Consider the following 14,139-nt stretch of genomic DNA (forward strand, 5'->3'; position numbering starts at 1 on the left):
GAAAAACGCACAAAATGACCCCATTTTAGAAATTGTACCTTTCAATGAATTCATCTACAGCTGCAGTAACTATTTTGGCCCACAGGAGTTTGCTTTGCAACATACACGCCAGGCTTTTTTCCCCTTGAGAATTGCAAATCTGCCACTTAAATGCCCATACATTGTGCCCCCATACAGTGTAGTAGCCCCATATATTGTGCCCAGCTTGAGCTTATGGAGACATACACCCCGTAAATTGTTAAGTGCACTCTCCCAGCTACAATAATGCCAAACATGTGGCCGCTTACTGTGGTTTAGGCATAGGGGGGCTCAGAAGGAGGGGAATTTGGAAGCACAGATTTCACTGGATTTTATTTGATGGGTTGGGATCCGTCGCTTTTCAAGAGTCTTTGTTCTACCAGTAATGTGGGACCCCCTATGTTTCCAGTGACAGATATCCTGCACAAAACTCCACTCAGGTCTAAGTTAGTGTTTTATTGGTAATATTTTGGGGGACATCCCTTGTTTTCAATAGAAGGCTGGGATCATATTATTGTGTTCTACACTAAGCACTTACGCTGGAGTTTCCGTGTAAATCCTACAAAAATGTGATTTAGATGAAACCCCCCAATGCAACCGCTCTCCATAATGAGGCAGGTGGAGACACTTTGGACTCAGTTTGGCATCTGTTCCGGTGGTATCCATCTTGAGACATGCACAGAACAGTGGTCACCCACACTTGTGCGCTAAAAAGACACCTAAACTGATGGGACTTTGGTGGAACACAGACCAGATGGAGTCCAAAGTGACCACCTGCCTCATTATAGCAAGTGGTTCAGTTGGGGGTTCTATCTGAATCACATTTTTTGGGGAATTTACACTGAAACCCAGACGCAAGTGCTCAGTGGAGAGCACAGGATAAATGTGAACCGAGCCTTATTCAGATTATTGGGAATCAGAATGAACAAAAACAGCAGTAAAATAGTTTTTAAATTTTACGCAATTTTCGTGTGGTATAAGTGATAAGACTGCTTTATTATTCTGTTCAATACATTTACAGCGATGTCAGATTTATAAAAAAAAAAATTTTGGTCTACATTCTGAGAGCAACAACTTATCTGGCCAAGAGCTGTACGAGAGCTTATTTTTGCAGGAGGAGTTTGATCCTTTTTTAAGTACCATTTTGGGATACAGAACATTCTTTTGATCACTTTTTACACAGATGCAGGATGAACAAAAAAACAAAGAACAGCAATTCAGTTATTGGTTTTATATATTTTTATGTGGTTCACTGTGTGGTAAAAGCTATTAGTAGTAAGAATGATTTATTGTTTGGTTCAGTATGATTATAAGGATACCAGTTTTAGCTCTTTATGCTTTGCTACTTCTGCACACTAAAAACAATATTTTACAAACATTAATTTGTTTTTGCATCGCCATATTCTAGAAGCTGAAACTTATTTACCACAAGAGCTAGGTGGGGGATTTTTCTTTGTGGGAAAGTTAAGAGTAATTATACTTTATTTAATACATGCATTTTATTTAATCCTTTTACTTTAACCTAGTACCACTGTGGAACATGAACATTTCTCACCAATTCCTGGTCCCATACACTGCAGTACTCACGCAGTACTCACAATACAGTGCATGAGACCTGTTAGATTTTCACTGACTCAGTCTGTTAGACACTGCCATAAAGAGGGTCCAACAGGCCACTGTACCCCGAGGTCATCTGATGACCTCAGGGTGCAATGCAAACTATTGGCACCCACGATTACAATCGCGATGAGCAGATAGTGTTAAAGAGTGAGTATTCTCCCTTTTAACCACTTAGATGCTGCTGTTGTGATTGACTGTGGTATCTGATGGGTTAATTGGCATGGTGTACATATCTGGCACACAGCCCAAAGTGACATGTGCTCATGACAAATCTGTACAGCTTTCAGGGGTTAATCACCCTTTCTATAAGTTTTACACTGAAATGAAACGTGTAGCAAAGAAACTTACATATGCAGCCCACAAGTCTCTGCTTATTGACTGATGGCACAATGTGTGGATTCTCTTTGGTTCCTGCATAGGATTTTGGCTTGAGGACATTAAAAGGATCCTTAAAAAGACAAAATGAGTTGTAAGTGTTATACCACTTACTGGTGCATCTCACTGAATTAGAATATCAAAAAATGTATTTATTTCAGTTCTTCAATACAAAAAGTGAAACTCATTATATAGAGTCATTACAAACAGTGATCTATTTCAAGTGTTGATTTCTGTTAATGTTGATGATTATGGCTTACAGCCAAAGAAATCACAAAACTCATTATCTCAGTAAATTAGAATACTTTATAACAGCTTGAAAAATGTTTCCTCTTGACAATACCCCATAGAGAATCTATGGGGTTAAGGTCAGGCGAGTTTGCTGGCCAATCAAGCATAGTGATACTGTTTGTAAACCAGGTATTGGCACCTGTCCACACTGCCAGAAGTACCAAGTCCTGCAGGAGAATGAAATTTCCATCTCCAAAAATCTTATCAGCAGAGGGAAGCATGAAGTGCAATAAAGTTTCCTGGTAGACGGCTGCGCTGACCTTGGTCTTGATAAAACACAGTGGCCCTACACGAACAGATGACATTGCTCCCCAAACCATCACTGATTGTGGAAACTCCACACTAGACCTCAAGTAGCTTGGATTGTGGCCTCTCCACTCTTCCTTCAGACTCTGGGACCTTGATTTCCAAATGAAATGCAAAATTTACTTTCATCTGAAAACACCACCTTGGACCACTGAGCTACAATCCAGGTCTTTTTCTCCTTGGCTCAGGTAAGACGCTTCTGGCGTTGTCTATTGGTCATGAGTGGCTTGACACAAGGAATGCGACACTTGTAGCCCATGTCCTGGATACGTCTGTGTGTGGTGGCTCTTAAAGCAATGACTCCAGCAGCCGTCCACTCCTTGTGAGTCTCCCCAAAATTTTTGAACGGCCTTTTGTTAATAAGCCTTTCAAGGCTGCGGTTATCCCGATTGCTTGTGCACCTTTTTCTACACACTTTTTTGTTCCACTCAACTTTCCATTAATATGCTTGGATTCAGCACTCTGAACAGCCAGCTTCTTTAGCAATGACCTTTCGTGGCTTATCCTCCTTGTGGATTGTGTCAGTGACTGCCTTCTGGACATCTGTCAAGTCAGCTGTCTTCCCCATGATTGTGGAGCCTACTGAAACAGACTAAGGGACCCTTTTAAACGCTTAGGAAGCTTTTGCAGGTGTTTTTTATTAATTATTCTACTTTACTGAGATAATGAGTTTTGTGTTTTCATTGGCTGTAAGCCATAATCATCAACATTAAAAGAAATAAACACTTGAAATAGATCACTATGTTTGTAATGACTATAATATCAGTTTCAGCTTTTGTATTGAAGAACTGAAATAAATTAAATTTTTGATGATATTCTAATTTTGTGAGATGCACCTGTATATGTAAAGAACACAAATGTTTATTTAAAGACACTGAACAAAATAATTTAGCAATGTCTTGTCATGAATCCAGATACACTGAGAGATTCCTGCAAAGGACTCATTATGGACTTTGACCTTAATCCACATTTGTATAAGAGGTCGGTCATTTGCTTTACTTCTCCTGGAAACAAAGGAATAACTGGAACAAGGCCTGAAACTCATGATAGGCACTGCTGTACTTACATGGTTGATCCACTGAAATCAGCACAATATATCCCATGCACAGCTATACAGTACATTGCCTAATCTCAGACCTGCACTATTTACCGTGTGTTGAAGCAAGAACACCATCTTATAAGAAGGTCTGGAAAGAAGCTGTCGTAGGACAAACTTATTATAATACTCCTGCCAGCAGTGATCAATGTAATGGAGGCCAAGTATGTCAACAGCAGGAGAAACCCTTCCTCCCCACTATGATGTCTAAAGTGATGGGTACATGGTTAGCACCCCATTCTGCTTTATGACATCCATATGCACTGAGGACCTGTGGAGAGGGTGCATGAGAAAGAACGTAAAAAAAGTAATCTGGTGGCATTACCCCTTGAGTTGTTGCCACATGACAGATGTTTGGAGTCCTTCACAGTGAGAAACAAGGTAGAACAAAGTTATTAAACGATGCTGCCAAAGTATCATTAAATGGGTTGTCCAGGGCCATTTTATTTTTACTTTGGGAAAAGGAAGCTGGCTGTCAACAGAGCAGAAGAGAAGAAGCTGCTCTGTTGACAAGACGTCCGTGGAAGCCGCTGAATCGCCAGCAGGAGCAGTCTGACCGCTCTGTGCTGGCAGAGACAGACACCAGGCACAGACAGACAGTTAGCAACTACCTGCCTGTTAGTTTTTAGGTCATAGTAAAATAAATAAATAATAATAATAAAAAAATTCTTCTCATGCCTATTTGTGGATACGGCCATCATTCCTAGACTACATATCCCATCCTGTTTTATACGCTGGAAAAAGTATCCAGTTTCTCCTAGTTCCCCACTCTGTAATAGGGTCCTGGCTTCAAATCCCACCAAGGACAACATCTGCAAGGAGTTTGTATGTTCTCCCTGTGTTTGCGTGGGTTTCCTCTAATTTACTCCCAAACTTCAAAGACATACTGATAGAGAATTTAGATTATGAGCCCCAATGGGGTCAGTGATAATGTCGGTAAAGTGCTTCGGAATTAAAGGCGCTATATAAGGGATTAAATAAAAAAGCGCGAAGAAATAGGACCTGGGAAGCATGACTACAGAACACAGAAGTGACCAGATGTGTGTTCCCTGTGGCTAGACTGTCTAGCAGGTCACTAATAATGCCCCATATACACCGGGGTGTGACTAGCAGCTACACCAATAAAGTATAGGGGATGTCACCAGGACCCAAACTTTACATCACAAGCACAAGACCTACAGATGCATCTGAAGACGGGGACCCCTCTTCAGCCAGTTTCACTTTGTCCCAGACTCATCAAGTGTCACCAGGTTTCTACTGTAAAACCTGGAATCTCGCTACATTTTTGCACAACTTTTTGTTGCTGAAAGCAAATAGTTTCTTGACACATGTGTGTCCCAGCCAGCTTAGACAACTTTGAGAAGTGGGCAAAGCCAATGTTTGTTCCTCTAAACACACAAGGATATTAAAAGGTTTGTCAAAGACTTGACAACCCCTTTCTTAAAGGCTGTATTACCCGGTATAAAACAAACTCCAGTTTCACACCAGCGTCGTTCCAACAGTGTCAGCAATAGGTCTCCCGGTCCCATATGGAATAATCAGCAGCCGCTAACAGGCTGCTTCGCTCACACTTCCTGGAGATGAACTTTGGACATCAGAGGAAAGTGTGAGAACAGTGGCCCATTAGCAGCAGACTGGCTGCAGCACTCACACGGTATACAAATATCATGGGAGACCAGGGAGACCCAGCACTCACATTGCTAGAATGGCACCCGCACAGGAGGGGAGTTTGTTTCCATTTTACACTGAGGGATATAGTAAGGAGGGTTTGTCCACTACTTGGCACAATACAAGAAAATTGTAAAAAAAACAAAAACAAACAGTAAACACAAGGAGTAAGATATAAGTGTGTGAACATGGCTCAGCCTGGTCCTAGACGCACTCTAATGGAGGGGAGTAGCACTCTAATGGAGGGGAGTAGCACTCTAATGGAGGGGAGTAGCACTCTAATGGAGGGGAGTAGCACTCTAATGGAGGGGAGTAGCACTCTAATGGAGGGGAGTAGCACTCTAATGGAGGGGAGTAGCACTCTAATGGAGGGGAGTAGCACTCTAGCGTCCCCAGTTGTACATTTCAGTCTTAATTATCTTCATTAGGTCATATACCTCTCCCTTCTTCAAAGCGTTCAGGACTTTCCTCTCCAGGCCCGTCGCCTACTCCTCATCAGTGGGGATACCTAAACAGAAAAGACACAAAAAGGACAGATCATAGCAAGAATACTACAAAGAAAAAACAAAGTGACCTGAAAGTGGCTGATAACAGAGGACAATAGCCAGCAGAGCTGTGTGACAATTCAGTCTGTACAGAGGGTACAGTAGTGGAAGTGTAACCTGTGCAGGGGCTTGGCAGACCCCGTGCACAAGGTCACAGTCCTGGGTGTCACCTGCTGTCACTGGAGCAGTGAGTACGTGCTGATGGGCGGCGCACATTACTACACTGCTGCAAAGTCACGTACACTGTCCCGTCCTATGCCCTTCACAGGGGACACCGCACACTCCAGCCTCACACCTAGTAATACACAGCAGTCCTCACACCACACACAGGAGGCGGCCACTGTCCACCATGGCTGTCATACCCACCTCCAGCGCTCATTGCTCTGACGCATGGTCTGCTGCGGCACACGGTCCCTGCACTCCGGGGCACAGCGCGACGGACGAGCTGAGAAACCTCCAAGAAGCCATGACTGCTGCACCTCACAGCCGACAGCTGCCACTACAGCGTCCAGGGGGCGGGGCAGTGCGCATTTATACCCGGGACCATACCAAGCGCATAGCGGAGGGGTGCACCGTAACAAGGCAGCGAGCAGAGAGGCCGTGTCATCTCCGTATATGGCCGTAATGTGCTGTACCCGCGGGGTTATTGCTGGTGCTTAATTACCACATGTAAAGGGAGTCAATGACAGGTGGAAACGCCATTTGTTCTCTAGTAGTAGCCGCCCAATAAAAGTGACCTCATCAATGGGAAGAATTGTTTATAAAAAGCAGCAGCTTTGTGATTTACTTGTTTTTAAAAAATCCTTTTCATTCTCAAGGAGAGGAGGAATTTTAGTTTTGTTTACTGCTCGTTGCCTAGGTTACCGGCCACTGCTGTGCTAGGAGTGCAGCGCTTACAAGCTGTTTTCTATAGAGCTTGTACACACTGATTTGAGGCTGCCCGGATTTAGTACCCTGCACTCTCCGGGGCTGCAGCGGTAAAGATGCCTCATGTGTCAGCATCGGAGGGCGCACCATTTGGGTTCAGCAATGCTACATTGCCACATGTCTGACCTGTCAATCAAGCAGGACAGCATCAGCCACCCGGCAACCAGAAGTCGGGAGGATGGGGATCGGGGTGCTGAAGATCAACGTGGAGACAACCTCTTTATTATCTACCTTGAGCGAAGTTCACACACAGTTTTCTACATGGATATTGTGTCAGATCCACTCCAAAATCCACGTAAAAAACTGCTTCAGATACTCTGACTACTCCTCATATTCATTGCTGTGGAATATCCACACGGCTGTTCATATTGTGAATTATTTTGAGAGTTTTTCTGACTAAACATTAAAAACCTCACTGCACAAAATAAAAAATAATAATAATTAACGTCACTTCTGTGAGGCGGATTCTCATGGAATCTTCTCCAAACTCGACACTGTCACAGGCTGCAAAAGACCATAAGGAGAAAATACTTCAATAACGCTTCAAGAAAACAACCCCAAAACAAACAGAAAAAGCAACGCAAATTCCTCCGGAAAATCTCATTGGATTTTCCGCTTCCAAAAAAGACATAGTTTTGTCATTTCTGTTTATAGCCAAAGCCTGAGAGATACGACGCAGGACAGAGCCCAGTGGTGCCGGGCGGACTATTATAATGGGGTACTATAGTTTTTGCCTGGGGTGCTGCCAGGACTTTTGGTGAAAAGGATTTTCTGAGAATTATTTGTTTACCCCCGAGGCTTCCAGAGGTTAAATGGGTATTCCAGATTTGGAAGACCTCTATTCCCCAGCTGCAGTTTATTTAAAAAACAAGCAAAATGCGCTCTACTCACCCTCCACAGGTCCAGTGGTGACTCTCTGCCGCTGCTCTTGATGTTTGTTATTGTGGGTTTCTGCTGCTGCCCCTTTCTGCACCAACTAAACCTCAGAGCCCAGTGATAGGCTATGTGCCCACGGTGCAGAAATGAAGCTGAAATTTTCCGCAGCATTTCTGCATGTCCTTGGCAGTAAAAACGCATGCTGATTTTACACGCGCTTTTGAAGCATTTTTACTTGCGGATTTGCCATGCGTTTTTCAAATGCATTGTATAGGCAAATCCGCATGCTGAAACGCATAAAGAATGGACATGCTGCGTTTTTTTCCACACCTAAAATCCGAGCAGAAAAAATCCTGAGATGTGCAATGTGCTTCAGCTACATTTCCACACGGAAAAAAAAAACACACAAAAAACGCACCAAATCTGCATCGTGGGCACATAGCCATAGGCTGCAATGGTGAGGAGCTGAGAGCCCTTCATAAGTGGCAGATGCCCAGTATGCGATACAGAGCCGGCATCTTTCTCTGACAGCTTTGGCTGGAGCTAGCTCCGATCGTTGTCGTCAACCATTTAGATGCCTCTTTTCCCTATTTAAAAATTAAGAAAATACAAAGTTGAAATAAAAAAAACATTTACTTAGTATTGTCGTGTCCAAAAAAAGTCTAGTTTATCAAAATATTAAATTATTTAAACTGTATGTAAAATGAGAAAAAATATATCAAAAGTTCAATTATAGCAGGATCCTTCCTTCTTATATACAGGTGCATTTCACAAAATTAGAATATCATCAAAAAGTTAATTCATTTCAGTTCTTCAATACAAAAAGTGAAACTCATTATATAGAGTCATTACAGAATGATCTATTTCAAGTGTTGATTTCTGTTAATGTTGATGATTATGGCTTACAGCCAATGGAAACACAAAAGTCATTATCTCAGAAAACCAATCAGTATCTGGTGTGACCACCATTTGCCTCACGCGGTGCAAACACATCTCCTTCGCTTAGAGTTGATCAGGTTGTTGGTTGTGAAATGTTGGTCCTCTCATCAATGACTGTGCAAAATTGCTGGATATTGGCAGGAACTTGAACACTCTGTCGTGTACGCCGATCCAGAGCTATACTGGCCGTGCAAATCCCACCAAGGACAGCATCTGCAAGGAGTTTGTATGTTCTCCCTGTGTTTGCGTGGGTTTCCTCCGGGTTCTCCGGTTTCCTCCCACACTCCAAAGATATACTGACATCGATGATAATGTATGTAAAGTGCTGTGGAATATGAATATATCAGCAAGGTATAATAAATAAATAAAATTAATGCAATTTTATTGTGCATAAGAAAAAAGCTGCTCATCACTAGCGAATGGTGCGTCCAATCTCCAAGGTCACAGTGCTGGCAACACACTGCAAGAAACTAACTGTAAGTTTAGCCAAAACTCAGTACATTTCTATATGAAAGACACAGCTACCAGGGGTGGATTAAGGGTGGCCAGGGCCCGGGCAGTTCAGATTGTGTGCCCCCCCCATGTGAGGGGTCATGCGGTCCAAGTACAGTAACGTGATCAATGTCATCATCATATACCTGAAACCTATAATATGTAAGTAGGATGTACGTCACTCTTTATAAAAATATGGTGCCAGAATATGATAACACTCCATGTTCTCAAAGAAGAAAAAATCCGGCACTCAGAGTTTCAGAAAAAATTCTGATTCATTAGTAAAGCAATCCAAAAACAGATCAACCATCTATCTGCAGGTCAATAGTGTTCTTCAACCTCACAGATTTCCTTTAAGAGCTTCCCTGCCGCCTGCTTTCTCACTAGATAAGAGCTGTTACCTCTGCAAACAATCTGACTGATCCTCAAGGCTCGGCCTTTTTTTAACTCACTCAGGAACCTTCGCTGAACTTGCACTTTCTCAATACTTCCTATAATCAGTGGAGTAACTTGAAGCTCATGGGCCCCAATGTAAAAGCTCCAACAGGGCCCCCAATTATTGCAAGTCTTTAATAGTATTGGTCTTTTCATACAAACCAAAGGGACTTTTTGGGCCCTCTAGGCTCTAGAGTCCAGATGTGATTGCAACCCCTGCACCTATTGTAGTTATGCCCCTGTCTATAATTGCTGACCCTTCTGCAATAAGCCCCCCTCCTGACAGTGCTTGACCGCGTATGCCATATTGAAGAATTTTATGAAAAAAACACTAGTAAATGCCACAAAACAAAAAAGAAAAGTGACTTGAATAAATCACAAATGATGAATCGGGCCACAGTGTTTGTATTTAATGAATCTCCAGACTCTGCTATAATTCTTTGACAAAAGGGAAACCTCCATCACCTCAGTATTAGCCCCAGTTACTGCAAATGCCCAAAACAGACTCAGGAGCTCATGCAGGCACAATGTCTAACCAATAAATGTCAGACTAAGGGCCAGAAACCAGCACGTTCCGACATGAGAACGGCCGGTCTTGGTGAATCGCGGCTAAATCTTTACTGGAAGGTTTCCCATGTAAGAGGAATGTGCTGGCTGCAGTGAGGAGGTCATGTGACTGCAGGTGATTGGCAGTTACTGGTCGCTCCTGACATCTGTAATGTTATCATTTGTATCTCAGGTGACAGTTGGGAGAGAGCGACGGCAGCGACTTGTCTACAAGGAGCATCTGGAGAGTTCTTAGCCTTAGAAGCGCAGTGTTTTGTCATATTTTTCCCTTTCCTTCACATTTGTACCCTCCCCCATTTCCCCTTTTATCATTTTTGCTGGATTGACTGGATTACATCATCCGTTACTGGTCATCATGTGGCAAGTATCATTCTCTGTGCCCCATATACAGTTCACAGAGCACAATACATTCACATTACACAGTGTATACACAGAGATGGGAACAGAACTGCTCACATTATATGATTGGGACGAGCTGTATAACAGATTTATAACTTTAGAGTCTTAAAAGAAACCTCTCTGCAAAAATATAAATCTGCAGATAAAAGCTGTTTTATACAATGTGGGTCATCTAATTGGAAGTGGGGAAAAATGAAGTTGTATTCTCCCTGCAGCCGCTTGTTTCCTGTTCTGGGGCAGCACCGGGCAGTGAGCAGTCAGCGATCACTACACTGTGAGCGAGCTGTAATCTCTCCCTTCTTTCTCATTGACATCCTGCTCTATGGATGTCGGAGCGGTGGATGTGATTACAGAGCACTCAGTGTGTAGAGATCACTGACTCTTCACTGTCCGAGCCCTGATGACTGGAAGGGAGCGGCTGCAGGGAGAGTGTAACTTTATTTTCTCCCTGCAGCCGCTCTTCCAATTAGATTGCTGCACATGTTTAATATAGTATTTATCTACAAATGACTCCTCTGCCTGCAGGCTAATGGCATCTGTCTGCAGACAGGCTCCTTCTATGGCAGGTATACCCCTCATGTTTGATGTTTCTATGGGACCTGACCAGTAAGACAATGTTCACATCATATATAGACATTTGTTAACGTACACATTATTTATGTTTTTATGCTAAAAGGATGCGCCTGACTGGTATATAATAAGTCTATTAAAGTCATCAAATCTTCCTGCCCTCTCCCCTCCCTAGTTTTTTTTTAACCCATTCCCTTTTCTGCTTTCTTTCTCCACCTTTTCCTGTTTATTGAGGGTGGGCTGGAAAAATGATACACAAGTGTTGTAAAATGTACATGTTTCTACAAAGCGATTTTATAACAAATAAAATTACTATTAATAAATTAAAAAATAAAATATCTTAATAGCATTGTAAAATATCTTAAAAAGACAACATCTGCAAGCAGTTTGTATATTCTCCCCGTGGGTGCGTTGATTTCCTCCCACACTTCAAAGACAGACCAATAGAGAGTTTAGATTGTGAGCCCCAATGGGGACAGTGATGATAATATCTGTAAAGCGCTTTGGAATTACTGGCACTATATAAGTGAGTAAAATTAATAAATTGTATACTATTTTTTGCAATGGATAGAAGGGACACAAAAAAACAATAATTAAGTCAATATAGCGAGTCATAAATAAATGTCATAAAAGATTAACTGTATTGATCAAGTAGAAAGGTGTAGTGGACATACAAAAAACAGAAAACATCATAAATAAAAATAGTGTATATGAAAATGTAAAGGAGACTCTGTGCTTAGTAGAAAATCACAAATATAGTATATTGAACGTAACCATCATCAGAAATATATATAAGGAAATATGTATAAAAATACATATATAATATTAATGATGCAATCATAAGATACAGTGTGTATGGTGACTAAATAATGGTCAAGTATACAAGATTGGAGTAAAAGGTAAAGATATTCCCATATATTGCATGGTCAAATAGTCAGCATACACTCAGGATGGATGGGAAAAAATTAGTTTAGCACATACTTGGTTCACAGCAGGAGCTCCCTTGCGATGCGCTGACCAGAACACGCATTTTGACAATGTCTTCATCAGGGGGTGGCATCATTATAGGAAGAGGGAGTATAACAATGCAGCACTAGCAAATAGGAGAGGGACGCGGCGTGTATTGGTGCATGCGCAAACTGGTGACATCCAGGAGCTTGCCAACACTGGTGTCACGTGACCGGCCGTGTCACAAACTGGGTTGAGACGAAGAACCAGATGTGCATGCGTGCTGCCGGGTCGATCTGCAAAAGTAGTCTAGCATTCATAGTTGAGAGAAATGAACACTGTGCATAGTGGGAGCGTAATACTCAAAAAAGGCCACAAGATGGTGCACAGGAGCATTGTATTAACTGTATACAGCACAGTGGAGAGACCACATTATGCGATATTAGAAGGATATTAAGATTGTTTCTTATTTATGGCATATTAATGATAATATCTATAGTGACAAATACAGAAATATACATGGCTCTATATGGGTAAGAGTGCAATATTAGGGGTATGACTAATTGATAACTACAATTAAGGGTGTTCCTGGGTGTGGAATCTATATGTCCATAGTGATATCTACAATTATGCTATAGATCACACCCACTACATATCTTCACCGCCACAGAATTATTGTTGTACTTTCTTCCATTGAGACCAACAGTTGTGCTCAAAAGTTTACATACCATGGCAGAATTTTTCCTTTCTTGGCCTTGTTTCTGAGAATATGAATGAGAACAAAAAACTATTTCTTCACTCATGGTTATTGGTTGGGTGAAGCCATTTATTGTTAGACTACTGTGTTTTCTCTTTCTAAATCTTAATGACAACCAAAAACATCCAAATGACGCTGATCATAAGTTCACATACCCTGGTGATTTTGGCCTGATAACATGCACAGAATTTGACACAAATGGGTTTGAATGGCTACTAAAGGTAACATCCTCACATGTGACTTGTTTGCTTATAATCAGTGTGTGTGCATAAAAGCTGAGTGAGTTTCTGGGATCCAGACAGACCCTTGCATCTTTCATCCAGCCACTGACGTTTCTGGAGTCATGGGGAAAGCATAAGAATTGTCAATGGATCTACGGGAAAAGGTAGTTGAACTGTATAACACAGGAAAGGGATACAAAAAGATATCCAAGGAATTGATAATGCCAGTCAGCAGCGTTCAAATTTTAATTAACAAATGGAAAATCAGGGGCTCTGTAAAAGCGTAGGTAGACGGTCAGGTAGACCAACAAAAATTGCGGCCACAACTGCCAGGAAAATTGTTCAGGATGCAAAGAAAAACCCACAAATAACATCAACTGAAATTCAGCACTCTCTGAAAACTAGCGGTGTGGCTGTTTCAAAATGCACAATAAGGAGGTTCTTGAAGAAGAATAGGCTGCATGGTCGAGTCGCCAGGAGAAAGCCATTACTGCGCAAATGCCACAAAGTATCTGGCCTACAATACGGCAAACAGCACAGCGAGAAGCCTCAAAACTTCTGGAACAAGGTAATTTGGAGTGATGAGACCAAAATTGAACTTTTTGGCCACAACCATAAACGTTACATTTGGAGAGAGGTCAACAAGGCCTATGATGAAAAGAACACCATTCCTACAATAAAGCACAGAGGTGGATCGCTGATGTCTTGGGGATGTGTGAGCTACAAAGGCACAGGAAACTTGGTAAAAGTTGAAGGAAAGATGAATGCAGCACGTTATCAGCAAAAGCTGGAGGCAAATTTGCACTCATCAGCCTGGAAGCTGCGCATGGGACCTACTTGGAAATTCCAACATGACAACGATCCAAAACACAAGGCCAAGTCGACCTGTCATTGTCTACAGCAAAACAAAGTGAAGGTTCTGGAGTGGCCATCTCAGTCTCCTGACCTCAATATCATTGAGCCACTCTGGGGAGATCTCAAGCGCGCAGTTCATGCTAGACAGCCCAGGAATTTACAGGAACTGGAGGCTTTTTACCATCTGAGAAAAAAAAGAACCTCATCAACAACTACCACAAAAGACTTCAAGCT

The 14,139-nt window shown here is 42.1% G+C and overlaps 1 long non-coding RNA gene across 1 annotated transcript; it reads right to left on the reverse strand.

Annotated features, from left to right (window-relative positions):
* Window positions 1-22: 22 nt before the first annotated feature.
* Window positions 23-6,463, reverse strand: LOC141243143 (uncharacterized). The gene is made up of 3 exons (XR_012307454.1): window positions 6,286-6,463; window positions 5,812-5,882; window positions 23-2,086 (listed from the first exon to the last, which is right to left on the reverse strand). It is a non-coding gene; the product is annotated as an uncharacterized lncRNA (long non-coding RNA).
* Window positions 6,464-14,139: the final 7,676 nt, after the last annotated feature.

The sequence above is a fragment of the Phyllobates terribilis genome, unplaced genomic scaffold (assembly GCF_046119375.1).
Source record: "Phyllobates terribilis strain yellow unplaced genomic scaffold, ASM4611937v1 Scaffold_1147__1_contigs__length_390069, whole genome shotgun sequence".
Classification (NCBI taxonomy): domain Eukaryota; kingdom Metazoa; phylum Chordata; class Amphibia; order Anura; family Dendrobatidae; genus Phyllobates; species Phyllobates terribilis.